General features: G+C 38.1%; 1 protein-coding gene across 7 annotated transcripts in view; it reads left to right on the top strand.

Moving 5' to 3' along the window:
- CHRM3 (cholinergic receptor muscarinic 3) overlaps positions 1–21,122 on the top strand; it is a 613,968-nt gene that overhangs the window by 147,619 nt on the left and 445,227 nt on the right. For 4 of the 7 annotated variants that reach the window (XR_011381528.2, XR_016219718.1, XM_089312295.1 and 1 more), the window contains exon 2: positions 4,030–4,142. The exons of the other annotated variants lie outside the window; for them this stretch is intronic. The gene's annotated coding sequence lies outside the window, so the exon portion shown is untranslated. The remainder of the gene's footprint in view (positions 1–4,029; positions 4,143–21,122) is intronic. 7 annotated transcript variants of the gene reach the window in all.

Raw genomic sequence — 21,122 nt, 5'->3', positions numbered from 1 at the left:
TCGGAAAGTATTCATTTTTTATGTGCCAAATCCTCATTTTTCCCTTTCTTTTATTTCTATGTTTCATTTATTCTTTCAACAAATATTAGAACTTGCTGTGCACCTTGCAGATCTGAAGACTCTGCTCTACTTTAGGTTGCATGTGACATGAAGGAGGCATTACCAATTCAACAACATAAAAAGACCCCTGTGCCACCTTTATTGCTAGGCCAATTAATAGGCTGAAATATGTGTGTGTGTGTGTGTGAGTGTGTGTGTGTGCTTTTCTAATGTGTCTTCTCTTCCATGAGACTATAATTAGTTTGATATCACAGCAATGAGGATGACCAAGATAAAGCTTCCTGGAAAGATAGACGTGTAAGCAGACTACAAGTTATATTAATTGATGGATGTACAAAGTGTTTGGCAGTGTATTTATCCTAAGGGACTAAGGATGGTTCAGAATTTGTTTCTGATTTAGATTAATTCTCAAATGAATGCCAGTTTGCAGCAGAACACAAAATTAAAAGGAGCATCCTATCCAGAGAAAACAAAGTGCAAAACCAAGAATGGAACATGGCAGAACCTTGAGTGTCTGGCAACCATATCCCTATACCCTCCATGGTCATGGTGTGTGACTTAATATGAGCAGAGAAGGGAATGTAAGATAGGGCCAATACTTGAGAGTAAATACCACGTCCCTCCCATATGACGGGCAGTAGGCTATGTACTTGATACATATTTTGTCTTACAACTCTCAGAATCACTCTATTTGAGAGGAGATGAAATGCTTTGAATAGGAGGTTAGTTGCTTAAGATCAAGGGGAAAGAAAATGTTGGAATTGATATTCAGAGTCAAATCGTCTTGCTCCAAACCTATAAAGATTTGTTTGTTTGAAAGGTGGCATGAGAGACAGGGAGAAATGAAGAAAGATTTTCAGGTTTACTCCCCAAATGCCCACAACAGCACGGCTGGACCAGGCTGTGAGTGACAGGAACCCAAGTGGGTGGGCCATCATCTGCTGCCTCCTAGGCACATTAACAGGAACCTGGATCAGAAGCTGAGGCAGGACTTACTCCCAGGCTCTTCAGTATGACTTAGCTGTTATACCACAGTGCCCATCCCCAAAACCCATCTTTTCTTCCCTTTAAGATACAATTTAATGGGAAACCACCTTGGTGTCTTCTCATTTATTTGGACATAATTATCTCTGATTGAAGATAATGTTGGGGATTTCGGTATCTGTTGTCTTAAATTTTATTGCAAGCATGAAGTTGATATTTTATAAAACTACTTTTTCTTTTGATATCTTTTAAAAGTAAATGCTTCCACCCTGTAGAAAGCTATGTTATTCTTGTGCAACAAAGCAGATTCTTTTTTGTAGCCTTTTTGCTTCCCATCCATGCATCCCTGGTATGATCCACTTTTGCCATTAGATGAGATGGATGGAGTGCTTTTATCCTGTTTCGAATTTTTCTGCTTGCTCTTATCCTCCTTTTCCCCTCCAGGGAAAGAGTGGGTTATCTCAGTTATTGTCACTGTGAAGGTTGGCACATGTAGGAAGAAAGAGCCTTGAAGATTTCCTGCAGGAGAACTTCATCTGGCAAGTTACAGAATGACAGTATCCCAGTGGACAGCTTTCTTCATGCATATGCATTGGCCCATCCAATGCATCCTAGTGTCTGGCACTAGGATGGGCTGTGTGTGACCTTTCCCGTGTCTTCCCCAGGGAAAAGCTTTGCTGTTCCCAGTGCTGTTATGGCATTGCCCCGGGGCTCTTGGGTGTCTGTTGAGAATCGTACTCCTACCCTCCTTCCAGTCCACCCTAAAGCACCCCTTCCTCTGAAAGAATGTCCTCCAAATTGAGAAGTTAAATTTGTGTAGACTGGAAACCTTCTGTCAGGAGTCGGATAGTATTCAGTCAGTGCTCTGTATCTGTAGGTTCTGCATCCACAGATACAACCGATCATGGGGTGAAGATTTTTGGGGAAAAATTGCATCTGTAATGAACATGTACAGGCTTTTCTGGTCATTATTCCCTAAACGGTACAGCATAATAACAGTGTTCATACTATTGCAGTGTTAGGTGTTAGAACTCACCTACAAGTGGTTTAAAGCATGTGGGAGGATAGGTGTAGGTTAGACGCAAACCCTCTGCCATTTATGTAAGGGATGTGGAGCATGCACAGGTTGTCATATCCGTGGTCCTGGAACCAATCCCCCAAGGATACCTGGAGATGACTGTGTTTTCATGAGTTTGCAGGTCATACTGTCTGTGTCACAGCTACTCAAACCTGACACTGAGCATGAAAGCAGCTTCAGATCGTATGCAAATCGACGACTGTGGCTGTATTCCAGCATAACCTTATTTATAGACTTGCATTTGCATTTAAAATAATGTACACAATTATTTAAAACATTTGAAAATGTAAACGCCATTCTTAGCTCACAGTATATATAAAAACTGGTAGTGGGCCACAGGTTTCCCATGCTTGCTGTGAATATTGTGCCGTGACACTGCATGGCAAATTGGGATCTGACCGTTAAGAAGCCCAAATTGGCTGTTTTTCTACAGCATCTCTAGTCCAGAGCAGATTTTCATAGTACCTGGTTTCCTGATCCTACCTCTTGCAGCTTCTACTGCTAGACTTTGACAAATTCAGTTGTCTCCTACATACATGCAGGGGAATAGATAAGTATATAGGTCCTATTAGCAAGTTGAAGTGAAATGTGATTTTCTTTTTTCTTTATCGTTGCCTGTATAATTATTACTTTGCTATTTTCCCTTGAGCCTATTTTTTTTTAAAAAAAGATTTATTTATTTTATTTGAAAGGCAGAGTTACAGAGAGACAGAGGTAGACGAAGAGTGCCCTTCCATCTGCTGGTTCACTCCCCAGAGGGCCACAACGGCTGGAGCTGTTCCAATCTGAAGCCAGGAGCCAGGAGCAGCTTCCTGGTCTCCCAAGTGGGTGCAGGGGCCCAAGGACTTGGGCCATCTTTTACTGCTTTCCTAGGCCATAGCAGAGAGCTGGATTGGAAGTGGAGCAGCTGGGACACAGCACTAGTACCTAGCCTATTTTTTTTTTTATTTTTTTCCAGAAAACTAACTGAACTAAATTAAACTAACTGGTGTGTAATTTTTTTGAATGAACATGTTTGAACTTCATTCAAATGATTTTTCCTATTATTACTTCTACTTTTTTCTTTTGAGATTGTGTTGCCAACAGGAACATAACTTTGGCAAGTAAATTAAAGAATTGACAAAAGTGTGATTACAGACAGAAAATAGATGCCAATACCTACTATTTTTGATGCCACTCATTCATTCTGCTACTCAGCCAATATTTGCATGTGCCAGGCACTATATCCCAAAGTGTGATCCTCATTTGATATGTGTCTTGCCATACAAAAATAGGTAAAATACTGTGCCTGGTCTTTCAGAGAACTAATGAGATATATCTAGATACAATAATTTTGCTAGCTGTCATCATGTTGTAGGATGAATGGAACACAAATACCATAGGAAGAAATGTGTGCTCCACATGCTATGGTGAAGGAACAACTTCTGTAGCTTGCAGAGCCAGAGGCCAATTACTTTAACACCCTGAGCTTTACGTTTGCAAAGTGAGACGACTCCCTGTGTAGCAGCTTTGTGGTGAAGACTGAGTGAAGTATATGCAGGCATGTCATGCTGTGTACATAGGCCCTTAGAAAATCCGTATGAGGGAATACATTTGTGGTTTTTTGTTGCCTAGTGATAAATGTATGGCCTTCTAGAAATGTTACACCGACTTGCTACTAGATTTCCTTCTTCTCAAACAGACTTAGTATTTAATGACTCTATAGTACATCCCGAATGCTGTACTTCTTATTGTCTGGAAAACACAGATCAGTACATTCAGGTCCTTCAATTGGACTGCTTATCAAAATATCTTTGACTAGCATGATGATTATGGTGATGCTATAGATTGGAAAAATAGTATAGTGCAAATGGTAGGAAATAATATATGTTCCCTCATTTTGCTGTCACTTCTGTGTGTCTCTTTAGATATGCACAGTAATGGCACATACATCAGTTGCGAGTTGCTCAGAGGACTGTGAGTTGGGTGAACCGTGTCCATCTCCATCAAGATGTACAGCACCAGGGCTCTTGATGTATAGGTATTTATTTTTATTCAATTTCATTTACATGGTTATATATTGAGATTTTCGACAGGGTATTGCTTTTTAAGGAAAAATACGCAAGATACATCGTTTGTGTTGATATGAAAGATTACCAGATTTAGTCTATTTCTTTTTTTTTTTTTTTTTTTGACAGGCAGAGTGGACAGTGTGAGAGAGAGACAGAGAGTTATAGACAGTGAAAGGGAGACAGAGGGAAAGGTCTTCCTTTGCCGTTGGTTCACCCTCCAATGGCCGCCGCGGCCGGCGCACCGCGCTCATCCGAAGGCAGGAGCCAGGTGCTTCTCCTGGTCTCCCATGCGGGTGGAGGGCCCAAGCACCTGGGCCATTCTCCACTGTACTCCTGGGCCACAGCAGAGAGCTGTACTGGAAGAGGGGCAACCGGGACAGAATCCGGCACCCCGAACGGGACTAGAACCCGGTGTGCCGGTGCCGCAGGCGGAGGATTAGCCTATTGAGCCGTGGTGCCGGCCCCAGATTTAGTCTATTTCTGCATCACTCAATTGTGAAATGAAGGAATATGCTAAAATGTATATCCTATATACATGTGTATGTATGTGTGTATATACCGGAGTGCATGCACAGATATATGTATTATTAGGATATTACTGGCATGTTTATATGGATAGAATTTAAAAGTGAGCTCAAAATTTTGTCTCCTTCAACGGGAAAAGTCACTGGAAAGTTTCAGTGACTCAGAAAGTTTCTGACTCTTTAACATCAAATGGATCTGATACTAATATAAGTCTAAAAATTGTACTGAGTTTACTATTTTGAAACAGCTTAATATTGCTTACTCAACAGCTTCCACTTACATGTGTAGTAGGTTGATAGTCAATATTTATTGTGTCATGAAAAGGGGAGTATGCTCAGTTACAAGATTCTAATTTCAGTTGTATCTTCAACATTTATCATCTGAGTAGTCCCTAATTTGCTTGGCCTCAGTTTTCTCATCGAGAAAATGAAAGGAATAATTTCTTATTTACCTTATTCATAAGATTGCTTTGAAGGACAAATGAGATACTCAATATAAAGTTATTGGCTAACTGTAAAACTCCAGAAAAATAAGCGGTGTTACCTGATTGACTAATGGTTCAATAAAGGAACTGGAAAGTGTCGTAGACCTAATTTTCTTTGTAAACTGGTTAATGCAGTCTAGCATTTTATGTTATTCACAATGAGATAACTGATAAAAATCCTAATTGATTGTATGTGCCATTTAACTTCAAGTATTTGGGAAAATTGTGTTTAAGTGAAATATGAGAAAAACACGTTTCTCACATATACATGTACACAACAGTCCCCACTAACCCTAACGAATTTATGCTTCTGCTTTTTAAGGTGTTTACTCTTTTATTAGATTTCTTCAACATATAGTTTTCAATTTTTAAGACTTTTTATTTATTTGAAAGAGAGGGAAGGTGTGAGACGGAGAGAGAGAGACAGAGGGAGAAAATATATTCTACCCATTGGTTTATTCTCCAAATACCCGCAACAACCCCAAATGAGCCAGGCTGAACCCAGAAACCTGGAACTCAGCCTGGGTCTCAGATGGGTGGCAGGGATCAAGTACTTGGGTCCTCACCTGCTGCCTTCTACCATGTGCCTTAGCAAAAGTTGGAATTGATAGAAGCAGGACTAAAACCCTGGGCACCCCAGTATGATACATGTACATCCAAGTTACATCTACACCACTGTGAGAGATCCCTGCCTGCATATTATGTTTTATTTATTAGGTATTTACACTTGGATAAAAAGGTTGACCACATCTTGTTTAGTTTAATATCAAGATATTAAGGAAATAACACTGGAATTTAATCAGATATTACTCATTTATTTCAATATATTATTTTCTTCCTCTGCTTAGTGAAACTCTTAGACATATTATATGACCATCTCTTTAAGCTAAGAGAATACAGCTAGCCTGTTTAAAAATGAAAGACTGGAAATATAATTAAACTAAATGTATTCATTATAATTTTCCAATAAATTTGTTATTACATGACAAGTTCTGTGCAATAAAAGCGATTTGCAACTCTTTTCCTTTCAGAAATTAGGATTATCATTGCAGAAGCAATGGTCTATTATTTGAATAAAATGTTTGTGTAGACATAACACAAAAATCTTTTATATTTTAATTTTTAATTGAAGAAACAGGAACAGAGAGCTCCATTCGGCTGGTTCATTCAAATGCCTGCAATGGCCAAGGCTGTGTGGGGGCTGGAGTCCGAAACCAGGAATAAAGTCCAGACCTCCATTGTAGGCAGCAGGGATGCAGGTACTTGAACCATTACCTGTTGTGTCCCAGGGTCTGCATTATTGGAAGCTGAACTTCTAGTCCTTGAACATTGCCAACACTCTTATTTTGAAGTCTCATATAAAAATTGAGAATGCAATAAAAAGAAAAATCATGGGGTTAGAATGCCAGTCCTATTCCACACAGATTCTCATGGATTCCTACTTATTTGGGGGGTTTTATTGGCCATTTTGTGATATTTATCTTAAAATGATGATTGATTTTAGAAGTCTCCTTTTTTTTTTTTTTTTTTTTTTTTTTTTTTTTTTTTTTTTTTGATAGGCAGAGTGGACAGTGAGAGAGAGAGACAGAGAGAAAGGTCTTCCTTTGCCGTTGGTTCACCTTCCAATGGCCGACGCAGCCGGCGTGCTGCAGCCGGCGCACCGCGCTGATCCGATGGCAGGAGCCAGAAGCCAGGTGCTTTTCCTGGTTTCCCATGGGGTGCAGGGCCCAAGCACCTGGGCCATCCTCCACTGTACTCCCGGGCCACAGCAGAGAGCTGGCCTGGAAGAAGGGCAACCGGGACAGAATCCGGCGCCCCAACCGGGACTAGAACCCGGTGTGCTGGCGCCGCTAGGCGGAGGATTAGCCTAGTGAGCCGCAGCGCCGGCTAGAAGTCTCCTTCTTAAAGAGATTAAGTCAGATATCAATCTAGTACTTAAAAAAATGTATTTCTATAAACTAACGAGGAATACAGTGTTTCATTCAATATCTTAGAGCCAGAGTATGGTAGAGACATGGAATATTCAGAAGTTTACAGCAAGTTGGAGATGGAAAATAGATGACATCTCCATCCGTGGGATTTTAACAATAGGTAGGCAAGGTTAGGTCCTAACTTTAAGCATAATATAATCATGGCATGTGAAAGAGGATAAACCTAGGAATTAGTAGGCTTTGCTGCGGGACAGGCAAAGAATGAGTCACTTGGGGAACAGCCTGCTGAAGAGGGACTGGAAACAGAACCCGGGAGCTTGTGTAACCTTTGTCATGTGTCTGCTAAAGATCAGAACCACCTCTTTTCTGACCAAACCCCACCTGGGAGCCTTGATCTCTGCTTGTCATGACCTCAGGATTCTCCGTGTGCTGGCATATTCACTGAACACCCAAGGACAGGATCTGCCATGGTATAAAGATTTCTGTGAAGTGTCCTTTAATTTGGATATTATCTTAAATTTTATTAGTACAAATCTGTAAAAACTACAATCAGAAAATTGAGAAGTGACAATTTTTAATCTACTTCGATGTTTATTTGTATGTTTTTTTTTTTAATCATCTTTGGAAATGGCACACCTGACCTCTATTCACATCACATTGAACAAGCGAAGTCTCGTAACTACATATAAATGGTTAAATATGTTTAGCAAAAGATAGAAAGGTATTTTGAAAATGTGGAATTCACTCTACTGACTGCCTCCTTAGTTTATCTGAAGCCCGTACATTTCATAAAAGAGAAGTTATCTGAACTAATTTTAACAGAGGGTGGGATGGTTTCTTTTTTGTAAGTAAGAAAAAGTAGTTCTTAAACTGTTAATTAAAATACTTAATTGCTTTTGTTCAGCACTCTAGAATCTACCATAAACTACTTTAAGTATACATTTGAAAGCATATATTTATGTACATATGATTGTATTTACATATAAAGCATATGAAGGTACTTCAAAAAGCTTTGGGGAAATGGAATTAGAAGACAAGTTTATTTTGGTGCAAGAAATTTTTGAAATACATGCAGAGTTGTTTCAAAATAACAACTTCTGTGAACTTTTTGAAACCCCCACACATGCATAGATTTAAAATTGTTCAAATGTTTATTTTGGAGTTGGACTGTTTTAACAGAAACTATACCATTTGTACAGTTTTAACAAGAAAGACCACTGAGCCCACAAAAAAACAGTTTTAACACTGCATACTCATCTTTGTTACTTATTATACCTCAGTCATTTTTGATGAAGTCACTATGGGATAAGGAGTTAGAGTACAGACTCTCTCAAGAAAGTCCACTTTCTTACTGAATTTTGATAGGTAAGTCAAATGCATAAGACTAGAAAGACATTTTTAAGAGAGGCAAATGGACTGACAGGATACTCCAGTTTTAAATGCGTGAGTTATTTTAGATGGTCATATCAAGGAAAAAAGGGAAGTATCTGAATGAATCCCTGTATCAAGAATATTCATTTAGTTGCATAGGTAGAAAGCACAGCCAGAATACCATAGTCTTCAAAGATGCATTTTTATATTATTACAAAGATAACACTACACAAAAAATTCGGATTGTTTCCTAAAAACCATTTTGCTCTCTGTTTTATTCACTCCAAGATTAGAATGTCTTGGTGACTATTTTCTAATATGCTTTATAGCTAAAGTGCAATTGTATGGTGAAATTAAGTAGCAATGGTTACTGTCTAATAAACTGACAACTGTGTGCAGTAGGATTTTACTGACACCACTCCACTTAATCTTCACAACAGCTCAGCAAGGCAGACATTATTATGTCTTTTTACAAAGGCGGAGATGGATACTGTGCAGTATGAACTACTGATTTACATATGCATATAACCCAGATTTGTAGAACTGACTTCCAAATACTAAGGAAGGAAGTCAGCCTCATCACTTTCGGATGGATAGAACTCTGGAGACATATAATATTTTATATGCGGAAATAGAAAACTAATTTCATTTTTAAAATAAAATTAATTTTGAAAACATTGTATGCGCCAGTTAAATATTGCATATGTAACATCCTGGAGAATAAATGGCTTCTAACCTATAATTAAAGACTTCCCCTTCTATGCTTCTGCAGCAACTGGTGTGCATAAAAACAAGAATCTGCATCTATTAGAAGCATATCCCCAGTAGGGGATACACACAGGATTCTTTAAGGAGAATGCATTAGCCATTCTTAAGAATGGACCTTTTGTCCATAACAATCAAGTAATGACTTCATTTTGTATGTGTCTTATGTCTTACCTCTTTGACTTTAATGATCAAGGTAAATGCCATGAAATCAGTGTGTGTGTCTTGTAATTGCTTGACTTCCTATGATAAAGATTAGGATTTTTCAATCTCAAGTGTTTCCTGTACTCCAGGGGACCCCTCCCCCAGATGTTTTCACATGAACTCTCTTTACAGCTTAATTAGTTGAAAAGAATTTGGCTGATTGAGCTCATATTTTGCTTATTGCTAAGATGAACATGTAGTAGCAGTGTTTTACTAGCCTCCTAAATATGCATACAAATGTGCAACTTATCCAAACTAGGAAAACATAGAAATGGATAAATAAGTCTAGGTAACAGAGCTTTTTTAAAAGAAGCAGTTGCTTTGGGGGGCAGTTTTGTGGTACAGTGGGTTAAGCCACCATCTGTGATGACAGCATCCCATATGAGTGCTTGTTTGAATCCTGGCAGCTTCACTCCCTGTCCAGCTCTCTGCTAATGTGCCTGGGAAATGAGCAGAAGATGGCCCAAGTACCTGAGTCCCTGCCACCCACGTGGGATCCTGAATGAAGCTCTTGACTCCTGGCTTCAGTCTGGCCTAGCCCTAGTCATTTCAGCCTTTTGGGGAATGAACCAATGGATGGACTATCTCTCCTCTCTCTGTCTCTCTCTCATTCTCACTCTCTTTCTCTCTCTCTGCTTCCATTTCTCTCTGTAACTCTACCTTTAAAATAAATCTTTAAAAAGAAAAGCATTAGTTTTAACATCTGATTTTCATAAAGATAATTATAGTATTTTAAAATATTTCAAAAGTTGAGATGATTAAATAATCTGAAAAGAAAATCATGTTTCACATCGCTTTAGTTTAAGTATTTGAAGTGATTAAGACACTGCTTGGGACATTTGTATCCCATCAGAATACTTGGCTTTGATTTCTGGCTCTGCTTCAGATTCCAGCTCTTTGCTAAACTGCACCCTGGGAAGCAGCAGATGATAGCAGTAGTACATGTGTGCCTGCCACCCACATAGGAGAACTAGATTAACTTCCTGGATTCAGAACTCAGTCTGATCCAGCTTTAGGCTTTGTGGGCATTTGGGGAGTGAACCAGCTGATTGGAAATCTTTCTCTCTCTGTTGGTATCTCTCTGCTTTTCAAATAAATTAAATAAAGAAAATTATAAAAGGAATGTTTACAGAGAACTCAAATATTCTATTTAGTCATTCAGTAAATATTTATTGACCCCTTATTATGTAGTAGACCCTGAAGTTATGAACAATAAAGCCCTGACCGCAAAGATTTTATTTTTTTAAATGCCGATTTTATCTGGTTTATTCTATGTCCTAAGTATTTACTTAGTTTTATTTTATTTATTTGAAAGGTAGTGTGACAGAGAGGGAAAGAGAGAGAAATCTTTCATCTGCTGGTTTACTCCCTGTTAAATGGCCTCAGTGGTCAAGGCTGGGCCACACCCAAGCTAAGAGCCCTGAGCTTCATACAGGTCTCCCATGTGGTTGCAGAGGCTCAAGGATCTGGGCAGTCTGCTGCTGCTTTCCCAAGTGTGTTATCGGGGAGCTGGATTGGAAGTGGAGCAGCTGGGTCTGGAACCAGTGCCCATATGGGATGCTAGTGTTGCAGGCAGCGGCTTTACCTGCTATGTCACAGCACTGGCCCCCAGATTTTATTTTTCTATAAATAGAGAAGTGTTGGAACAAGGGTGTGTGGAAAGGAAAGGAGTGTATATAGAGATCACTAATTATATGTATGAGTAAATAGTAATAGCTTAACTTTTAAATGAAACCAACTCATTTTTATAGAGAAAAATAATTTCTGAGTACACCTTCCTCTAAAGCATAGTTTTACAATAAAAATTTTTCTTTTTACTAACCACAATATTTTGTTGGCATTCAAAATGAAAATTTATATATATATATATATGTGTATATATATATATATCTTGACGTTAAAATGGTTTGTGTGTTTCTGATCTTTACTCATTCTAAAAATATTTATAGATGTTGCAGAATCTAAAAGAGAAATAAGATTATTTTGTACACCAACAGATTGCACTGAGGAGAGTTGTTAAGGGGGCTGATGGGGAGTGGGGCAGAAAACCTGAATACTAAGACCAAAAGTGGAAAGCTAAGTGTTGCCATCATACCAAAGGATGAGAAGCAACACCCAATTTTTTAAAATTTTGATTAAACTTTGTTTAATCAAGTTTTTATGGTTTCTATGCTGAAGCCTGGAGTAACAGAGAGGTATTGAGCTCTTATTACCTAATCACCTAGAAAAGTTGGTTGTCAAATTGGATTCATTGATTCAGGTACATTATTTAATTAGAAATATAATGTGGAATGGACACTTAAGGACTTCAGTTAACTTAAGTTACTTCAGTTTTGTTTTGAACTCTCCTTAGGAGATTGACACAAAGCAGGACATATGGAAGGAAGCAAACTCCTGTTGAATTGAATTTGATTGAATGATGCTCCTATTTACTAATTTGCTTGTGAAATCTGTTGTAAGCTTACAATATGTTAATAAAGGATTTTTATTTTTAAAATTAGCTGAAGCATAGACTTTATTTTTAAAATTTTTATCTAATTGATATGCAGAGAGGGAGAGGGGGAGGGAGAGAACTTTCAGCCATTTGGTTCACTGTCCAGATGCCCTCATTGGCTGAGGAGGGGCTAGGCTGAAACCAGGATTCCAAACTCCATCCAGGTCTCCAACACGGGTGACAGGGATCCAAGTATATGAGCCCTCACCTGCTTGCCTTCCCTTGGTTTACATTAACAGGAGGCTTGAATTGAAAGAGGAGCTGGGACTTGAACTTAGACATTTGATTGTAGGTTGCATGCATCCCATGTGTGGTCTTAACCACTGTGCCAAACACCTGCACCAAATCAGAAATTTTAATCTTACTCTTTCAGTGATGCCTGGGGCGAGGGGACCTTCCAGGGCTCTGAGTAGAGCAAAGCCAACATAATAAACCTTGTTGTGACTCTGTTTTTGCCTACCTGTGTTTGATCAGTATAACCTGATTTCATTGCTCTTGACACCACTGACTGCTGAACAAAACAAAACCTTTTTTTTAAAAAAAGATTTTATTTATTTATTTGAAAGAGTTACACAGAGAGAGAAGGAGAGGCAGAGAGAGAGAGAGAGAGAGAGAGAGAGAGAGAGAGAGAGAGGTCTTTCACCCACTGGTTCACTCCTCAGTTTGCCACAATGGCCAGAGCTGTGCCAATCCGAAGTCAGGACCCAGGAGCTTCTTCCAGATCTCCCACATGGGTGCAGGGGCCCAAGGACTTGGGCCATCTTCCACTGCTTTTCCAGGCCACAGCAGAGAGATGGATGAGGGGTGGAGCAGCCAGGACTCGAACCGGTGCCCATATGAGATGCTGGCACTGCAGGCGGCAGCTTTACCTGCTGCACCACAGTGCTGGCCCCCAAAACTTAACCTTACATTGGAGTTATTTGTCAACATTGTTTAATGCTTCTAGAAAAACTATCCTCTAAATTATTTTGTCATGATTGTTATTTACCCCTGTGGTTTTGTGCTTCAGCTGTTGTGGTAATCTGTTCAGTGTTCTGACTCTATCATTACACCTTTCTGGTAGGTCATTACCCTTGGCATTGGAGTTCTTTTCTCACACACATCTGAGTATTTTACACTCTGTTTGTCTCTCATGGCCATACTCCCTTTGCTTTGTGATCAAAATCCAAATACACCATGAATTTCTGGAGAATAAAAATCCCTGCAAAGTTTGATTTCAGAAAATTACCCAAACTCATTTCTAGTCACATCCTGTCATGCACCTAACATTGGAAGTTGGTCAACATCCACCACAAACACTTTAAACTATTTTGGGGTACTGGGCCATTAGACAAGCCTATGTTCTGTCCCTAGAATACCTTCATCTCTTCCCACCTGGAAAATAACTATTCATCCATTAACATATTGGCCAAAAGTGTTTGCCTTCTGTAAGAATTTTGAGGCATCTAAGTCAGGTCCTTTGCTTTGTTTACCTCAGTACTTAGTGTATGAAGCTGTAATAATTCACTATATGTCCTTAATTGGACTCTCAGCTCTTCTTGCATATTTCTTGGCCAGTTCTCCCTCATAATCTTAGAAGTATGCTTTCATGGTATGAGGCACTTAAGGGATGTTCCAGAGGCATGGACTGAGTGAACTTTTGTCCTAGAAACATGTAGGGTATTACCAGGGTGCCAGCACAGGCCTCCTTAGCTCCTTATTTCTATTACCCCACTGTATATATCTTGCTAGACTTTGACTTTCCCTCCATGAGTTTTACAACCTGTGAAAAGTCAAATAAGCAAACAGTCTCCATTATTTACAATCTCATTGAAAACCAACTAGTGCTCTAGCATTGGGTCGTGATCAGATTACTTGAGTTCACCAGTTAATATGTCTCATAATAGTATTCCTATAGTGCTTTTCTTCAAAGATAATCTCTAATATTGCCCTTGAATACTTATTTAAACAATTGCACTTAAAACTGAGTCTTGGGTTTAAGCTTAATTTTGACTATTATAGAATACAGGTTTTGTTTTTTTTTTTTCCCTCATTGTTTCATTATCAAAGGTGAAATTTAATTGACTGCCAACAACAGATAGTTTAAACATCACATCAGATTTTAACCTCAAATTCTAGGGGGTTGATTTTTAATCTATAAGGTGCTCCTCATAATATTTCAGAGACATTTGGGAAGAATTTCTCGAGAGAGCACAGTGATTGATTTAGTCTCAAAAATTGGAATTGCCGTTAGTTTTTGAGCCAACAGCTGACCAACACTGCCTGTACCTTGATTTATGGATGACCCTTCACTAGATATTGACGACCACCTACCCATGTGAAGGAAATGTACAGCTTTAAACATGTAACTCCAGATCTGAATGACACTGTACCAGTGACTATGACATGCCTTGTTCAAGACCTTCTTTTTGCCACTATGGGGCATAACTCTTGCACAAGTGATCCTTTCCAATATGTCATTCAAATCAGCCTCTGGAGAAATAATGTATAGTATGTGGCCATAGTCCATTTACTTGGGGACTGTTAGTAATGGCATTTTTTTCAAGGGAATTAAGGCCCTCTGGGTGGACTAGCAGTATACCACTTACACATCAGAAAAGGTAGGAATGTTAAGGCATGGAATTTTGTGTGTGAAATCCTTTGGGACTTTAAATTTATGTAGCGAAGCATGGGTACTTGAGTTTTTTCTTTAGTAAAAGATTTTTAGAATGCCAGTATATAACCGAATTATTCATAAAATTTATCAATACTTCCATATTCTTAACTTTATAATAATGTTAGGAAATGAAGCATTATTAAATCACTCTTTGCTAATACTTTAATGCCTTAAGGTTGTAACTGACAGGCTGATGTTTTTAATGCTATTTGTTCTTATGGGCATTAGCTTTTCCACTTTCTAAGCTTGAAAATACAAATGGATTACAAAAATGACAGAACTTTACCATTGAAAAACTTCAAATAGCTCTTAGAAATATTTTATGTTCTAGGATTCTGAAATGTATATATTTTACACAAATGTGAGTCCCATTGCTCATACCACTTAAAGGTGTAACAATGAATTCCTCCTTTTTCCATTCCTCTAAATATTACTATAAAGTATTATTCAAGGGATACATAACACTGAATGTTATAGATGTACCGTTGTTTATTCTATATTCATGACCATTTGGCTTTTTTCTCTCATTAATTCTTAGTTCTGTGTTTTTTTTAACATCTTATATTTAAATCTTTGACTCTGTCTGAGTCCATTTTTTGCATTGGGTAGCTACAGTCCTGATCTCTGGACACCAGACTTCATATAACTACGATGGCATCTTTACTTGAATGTCCAGTAGGTTGTCCTAAATGAATATGTCCACAACAGAATTGTAGGTTCTTTTTAACATACCTCCAAGCTTCCTCCTTCCCTACCCATTACATCTCCATTTGCCAGACTCTCTCCTTTCCCAGGAGATAGAGACAAAAGCAAGTGTAGTACTTTTTTCTTTTTCTCATTCTCCACGTTCAGTTCCTCAGTAAGTTTTAATTGAGTTAATCTTCAAAACACATCGTGAATCTGTGCCATCTAGTCCTGCCTGGAACAGTGTAGGTGTAACTCTCACCTGCTCACCTGGTGACCATTGTTGTGCCAAACTGAATTCCCTGCAGAAGAATGTATGATCTTTTAAGGCCATAAATCCTCAAATTTTTCTCCTTTGCTTAAATCCTACAGGGGTTTTTGGGATATGGAATAAATCCATTTTGTTTTCCGTGGCTGGCAGGGCGCTTTGTAACTGTAACCTGTCCAATATTCCCCTTAGTGTCCTACCATCATTCTATTTCACCATGTATCAACCTAACCAGTTTCTTCCTATTCTCTGGGGTTCAAATACTCTTCTCTCAGACTCTGGATGTCTCTTACTTAATTCTTTAAAATGTTTGATTCATGTTTTATTTATGGGAGATAGGGAGAGTGAGAAAGAGTGAGCAAACAAGTGAGCTTCCATCTGCTGGTCCAAACCCCCAAAGCCCACAGTAGCTGGAGCTAAGCTGGGGTGAACCCAAATACTTGAATCATTATGTGCCTCCAGGGTCTGCATCGGCAGGAAGCCGGAGTGAGGTGTCAGAGCTGAGTATCAAACGTGGGTCCTCCAATGTGGTATGTGGGCCTCCTAACTGCTAGACTAGAACCTGCTCCTGCCTCCTCTTTTGTATTCATGATTCACTAGAAGTACCATTTCCTCTCAGCTACCTCCTGGTCACTCTCAAATACACCACATGTTTTATTCTTTTTATCATGCCTATTATATATTAATTTCTCATGTATTGTATACCTTGTCATTGGAATGTAAACTTCATGGAAACAGGGAAAAGACCAGGATCTTGGTCACTCAGTTTCACCTCCAGAATCTAGAATTTTGCTTCTAAAGCAATGGACACTGTTTTTCAAATGAACAAATAAAACCTTGAAGCTTTACTAGTATTAGTTGTATATGGAAAATTTCTTGATCAAAATTTTTTTTGCCTTTTAATCTACAGTCTCCATACCCCTAAAATACCCTTTCTCTTTTCCCCCCACCATTTGTGGTAGCACCAAGTTTACTGCACCCACTGCTTGAAAATGCAGACATAAATTTTGTTTTGACAGTTTAGAGTTTTATGTTTGACCGATAGTTTCAGTTTCATGTTACTGTTTACTAATAAAGCCAGAGTATTTTGAAATAGACTTTCTAATCAGGCACACTCATTTCTAGCAAGTGCAAAGCCATACGTACATTGTGACTTCTGCAAGCCAAGGGAAAAGGAAATGAAAAAATATTTATTGAGATACTCTCAGGGACCATACTTGGAATTTGCTTTTACACTTAAAAAGGGGGTTATTTATTTGAAAAGTAGAACAACAATAGAGCTACCCTCCACCTGCCAATTCATTTCCCTAAACACCTGCACCATTCAGGACTGAGCCTGGCTAAATCCAGGAGCCAGGAACTTTACAGATAGGTGACCAGGACCCAGCTACCCACCCATGACCCATGTCATGGAGTTGGCTTGAGATCCAGGTCCCCTACTTTTGATCCAACCTCCTGCTAATGCACTTGGGAGGCAGCATATAGCATGTGATGACTGGAGTACTTGGGTCCCTACCACTCACATGGGAGACCCTGATAGAACTCCTAGCTCCTGACTTCAGTCTGGCCCAGGGTGGGGTGGGCAGTTGTAGAGTGCAATGTCAATCTCAATCTCCTCAACCTCTCTCTCCTTTTCTCTCTCTTTCTCTCAAAGGGAAAAAGAAATCCTTAAAAATATTAGGTAACAGATGTTAGCCCTGTTATCAGGTGGAGGGACAGTTTCTGAGAGACTATGCTTCATGAAGTTAATTAGTTAGAGAACCAAAATCTGCCTTCAGGTCTGGTTGCTACCAAAGCCCACAGTTAATGCTTCACCATAAAAAAATAATAAAATAAAAAGATGTGTCTCTGTCATCCAAACTTCCTGAGGCTTAATGATTATGCTTTAATGTAGGTTCTGGATGTTAGTGTTCCATTCAGACTATTTTTAAAAGAAACAAGTGTCATTTTTTGGACAAGGTTTCCACAGGCTCAAATATTTGTTCCATATAAAGAAAAGTGTCACAGGTAGTGAAATGAAAGAAACTGGAATTCATCATTTATATAGGCAAAGAAAAATAAACAGCCATTGCAAGTTTCAACAATCCTTTTATTTATACCATTAATATAATTGCGTCATCATAAATTCTGTTGATGGAATTTCTGTTGTCCTCTAGAAATGCTGATAGCCTCAGAAGGTGATGCTTTCTTTATTCCAAGATTTGTGAGGGGCAACAAGGAAAGAGACCACCAAGAAATAAATCCAGGTGCGAGTTCTCTCTTTCAGTTTATATAAGCAAAATTTATTTGTTTCTAAGAATAAGGAGATCATTTCATCACAGAAATGGCTTACCCAAAGCAGGAAGGTGATTCAGTTCAGAGTGTGTATAAAATTGCTAAAATTTTTCAGATAGTTAACTTAATAAGGATCCATCAAAATGTCACTTAAGTGACCAACATTTAGGAACATGAGAAAAAATAAGAATGACTTAAGCTAAAGAAAATTTTAAAAGGCTTGAATTGCTTTTATACCTGTTATCCAAATATATGTATGATAGTTTTTTAGTTGCTACTTTTAAATACGAAAATTTACTATAATTCAATAATTACGGAGAATTCTTAATGAGTTCACAGAATCTTGATTTTGGAAGGAGGGGTAATATTATAACTGATTTATTTCAAGGGAAGAAGGCAAAATTGTGTTTTGTAACTTTATGGGGGTCTCTATTTGTGGTAACTAAGCTAAGTACACATTTGACAAGAGGCTATTTGTAGGAAGCTAATTTATAGTGGAAACAAAGAGTTGTGAAAAATGAGGAAATCCTGCTGAAAAAAAAAAAAAAAGGTGTAGCAGGATCACATCAAATAGGAGTGTTAGTGTAATTTACTATTCTAGGAGATCCAGCAGCTGGTTTATCTAAAGTGTTCCTCTTTCTCATGAGCGCTGGAATGAGGACGGGAAGTGGTTCAACAGATTCTGTAAAGCTTCAACAGCAACACATGATTTTGCAGAAGCTCAATTCTTAGGTTTTCAGAGAATCTTAAATGAGACAATGCATGTGTTACTAACCTGATTACTTAGCAATGTATCCTAATCCATACAACTAAATATTACTTTTTAGATAACAAAGTGCAGTTTTCATTGAAAATGTTGCCTTTGTGTTGCTCCAGAGTTATTCTGGAAACACGATGAATCAAAAGTATTTTGAAGGGTATACTTTTTGAAGGGTATACTTCTACTTATATGAGGTTCGTTTTGATTTTGAGTTTTGAAAGTAACAGTTAAACTGTGAATTATTGTCCTGTTGCTACTGTCACAAACTTTGGGCTTAAAATCGCAGAACTGGATGTTCTTTTCAAGAGGACAAAAGTCCAAAATAAAGGAGTCAGCATGACTGTGCGCCCCCTAGAGGCGCTCCTGGTGGCTGTGGGCTTTCCTTGGCTCCTGCGATAGCCCTCCAATCACTGTCTCCAACTACACTTTACCTTCCCAAGTGGGTAAAAGCTGTCTCTGCTGAGGATACAATTTGATTGCCATTAGGACCCACCTGTAATTCAGGGTGCTTTGTCCAGCTCAAGATCTTTACTTTAATCCCTTATTCCAAGAGACTTTATTTCCAAAAGCAAATATCTTTTATAAACTAAGGTAACATTTTTAGATTCCAGAGATTAGTACCCTTGCATTCTAATAATTAGGACTGTTCATCTGACCACATCCTGCAACAGTGTGCTAGTCTCTAGTAGTTTTAAATCTGGTGCCATGTGTGGACTTTATTGGAAATAAGTGTTAACCAAATTAGCAAAGGCACCGTACTTGTAATCCAGCAGAATGGAGGGAATTTTGAGTGAAAACAGCTTTTTTTTTTTTTTAATCCGAATTGCCTTTTATTCCACATACTTCATCTGGTCTCAGTTACTGATGTCATGATGTGAGTGAAGTTCTGTTGTTTGGTGCTAATTGGATGTTAATGTACATCAGTTTTAAAATGTTTCAGTAAAAATTTGATTTATTAGTAATCAATAAGGCTTCTTGATACATTTTGCTTAAATGTCCCTTGTGATGTATTAGAAGTAAAATTGGGTAATTGCTATTAGACTTTGTTAAAATTTCACAATTAGGTGAGTAACTTGTTTTGTTTTGTTTTCTTGTGATAGTTTTCTTCACATTCAGGTAGTTTGTTAAATGGAAAAGAAATTAAGAAGATGGAATTAACAGCTGTGAGCTGGTCTTGTTTTATAACATTTCCAACAGAGAAAATTATATATATTAAAATACCACACGCAAAACACTGTTTTCATTCCAAGCACCTTTAATTTTGATGGTAGCAGACCAAGCTATAGATGTTAATGTGAATCTGGAGGTTATGTCATTGTATCTGTTATTATGTTAACCAGTTAAGTGAATTACTAATGTCCAGAAAGACATTACTCACTTTGGAATGTATTCCACTAGCAATTTGTCATAGTTATAGAAGGTAGCAAAGACATATTAATTCCTTAAGTGGTAGCAGTTACGCTTGCTAATGGGAAGGGGAACTGTAGTTATTAAAACATATATTTTTATTACAGTTGTTCATCTTAAGCCATATGTCTAATTTCAGTGTCTTCTGAGTGGAGCTCTTTTGTGTATGTTCATTTCCTTTTCAGCATCATTTGGACCCATGTTAATAATTTATCCTAAATTGCCATCAAGTATCTTAGGACACTAATTCCATAAGAGATGTAAAGCACCCTTTTAGAATTATAAGCTAGAAGGGAATTCTTCAGATGAGCACTTGGCCCCAGTTTCATGCAGAAATGTTTGCAATTCAACATTCAGTTTTGGACCCTGCAGCATTACCAGACTCCCAGAGCTCCATGGAGGAGTATGCCCATTGGGAGAGAAACGGCCCCAACATAATGTTCACTAAGTTTGACCTTATTTTAGTTACACATATGATTCTTTTTCATACATCCCAAATACTTAAGATGTGTCTAGGTGCCAGTGTGTTCTCAATGGTGAATTCATAAATTCTTTGCTGAAATTTACCAGATTATCATAAAGGTAGATTAACAGTGTGTGGGAGTAATCTAGAATGATTGGAAGGATTCATTCTATGAAAACTATCATTGTGTTTGAATGATTGACTGGAGTAGACATAGATTTCCTAAGTATCTCAGGAACATAAAATAAATCTATCAAAATGTTATGGTTTATTTTTTCAACAGTAAACACAGTTGTAACTATCCTAATTAAAATGCTTAAGAATTACTACGAAGGGTATTTACCAGTCTAGAACCTTATTAAAACCGGTAATCTCTCTTCAGGGAATTGCTTCCCCATTTCAAAAAAATTCTTGATAAAATCCTGCCTGAAGTAGTTAAAATTTCATTCTTGATACAACAGATAATGGTATTTTTCAAAATGACAGGGGCACTGTTTCTCATACAATAGTTTAACAGATAAGAGAGTAGCATGTTTTTCATTCTGACAACAACCTGCTGCTTTTAGGTAAAAACTGTTAGAATTATCTTCAAGCGATAATTGAAGCATTGTCTTAGGTGCTACTGCACTCTAATGGAAATGATTGGCCTCAGCTACCTTCTGC

Source organism: Oryctolagus cuniculus, chromosome 13 (genome assembly GCF_051225735.1).
Source record: "Oryctolagus cuniculus isolate XC-2025 breed Fujian yellow rabbit chromosome 13, ASM5122573v1, whole genome shotgun sequence".
NCBI lineage: Eukaryota > Metazoa > Chordata > Mammalia > Lagomorpha > Leporidae > Oryctolagus > Oryctolagus cuniculus.
Note: the sequence above shows the minus strand (reverse complement) of the source record. Positions and strands in the feature narration are given on the sequence as shown.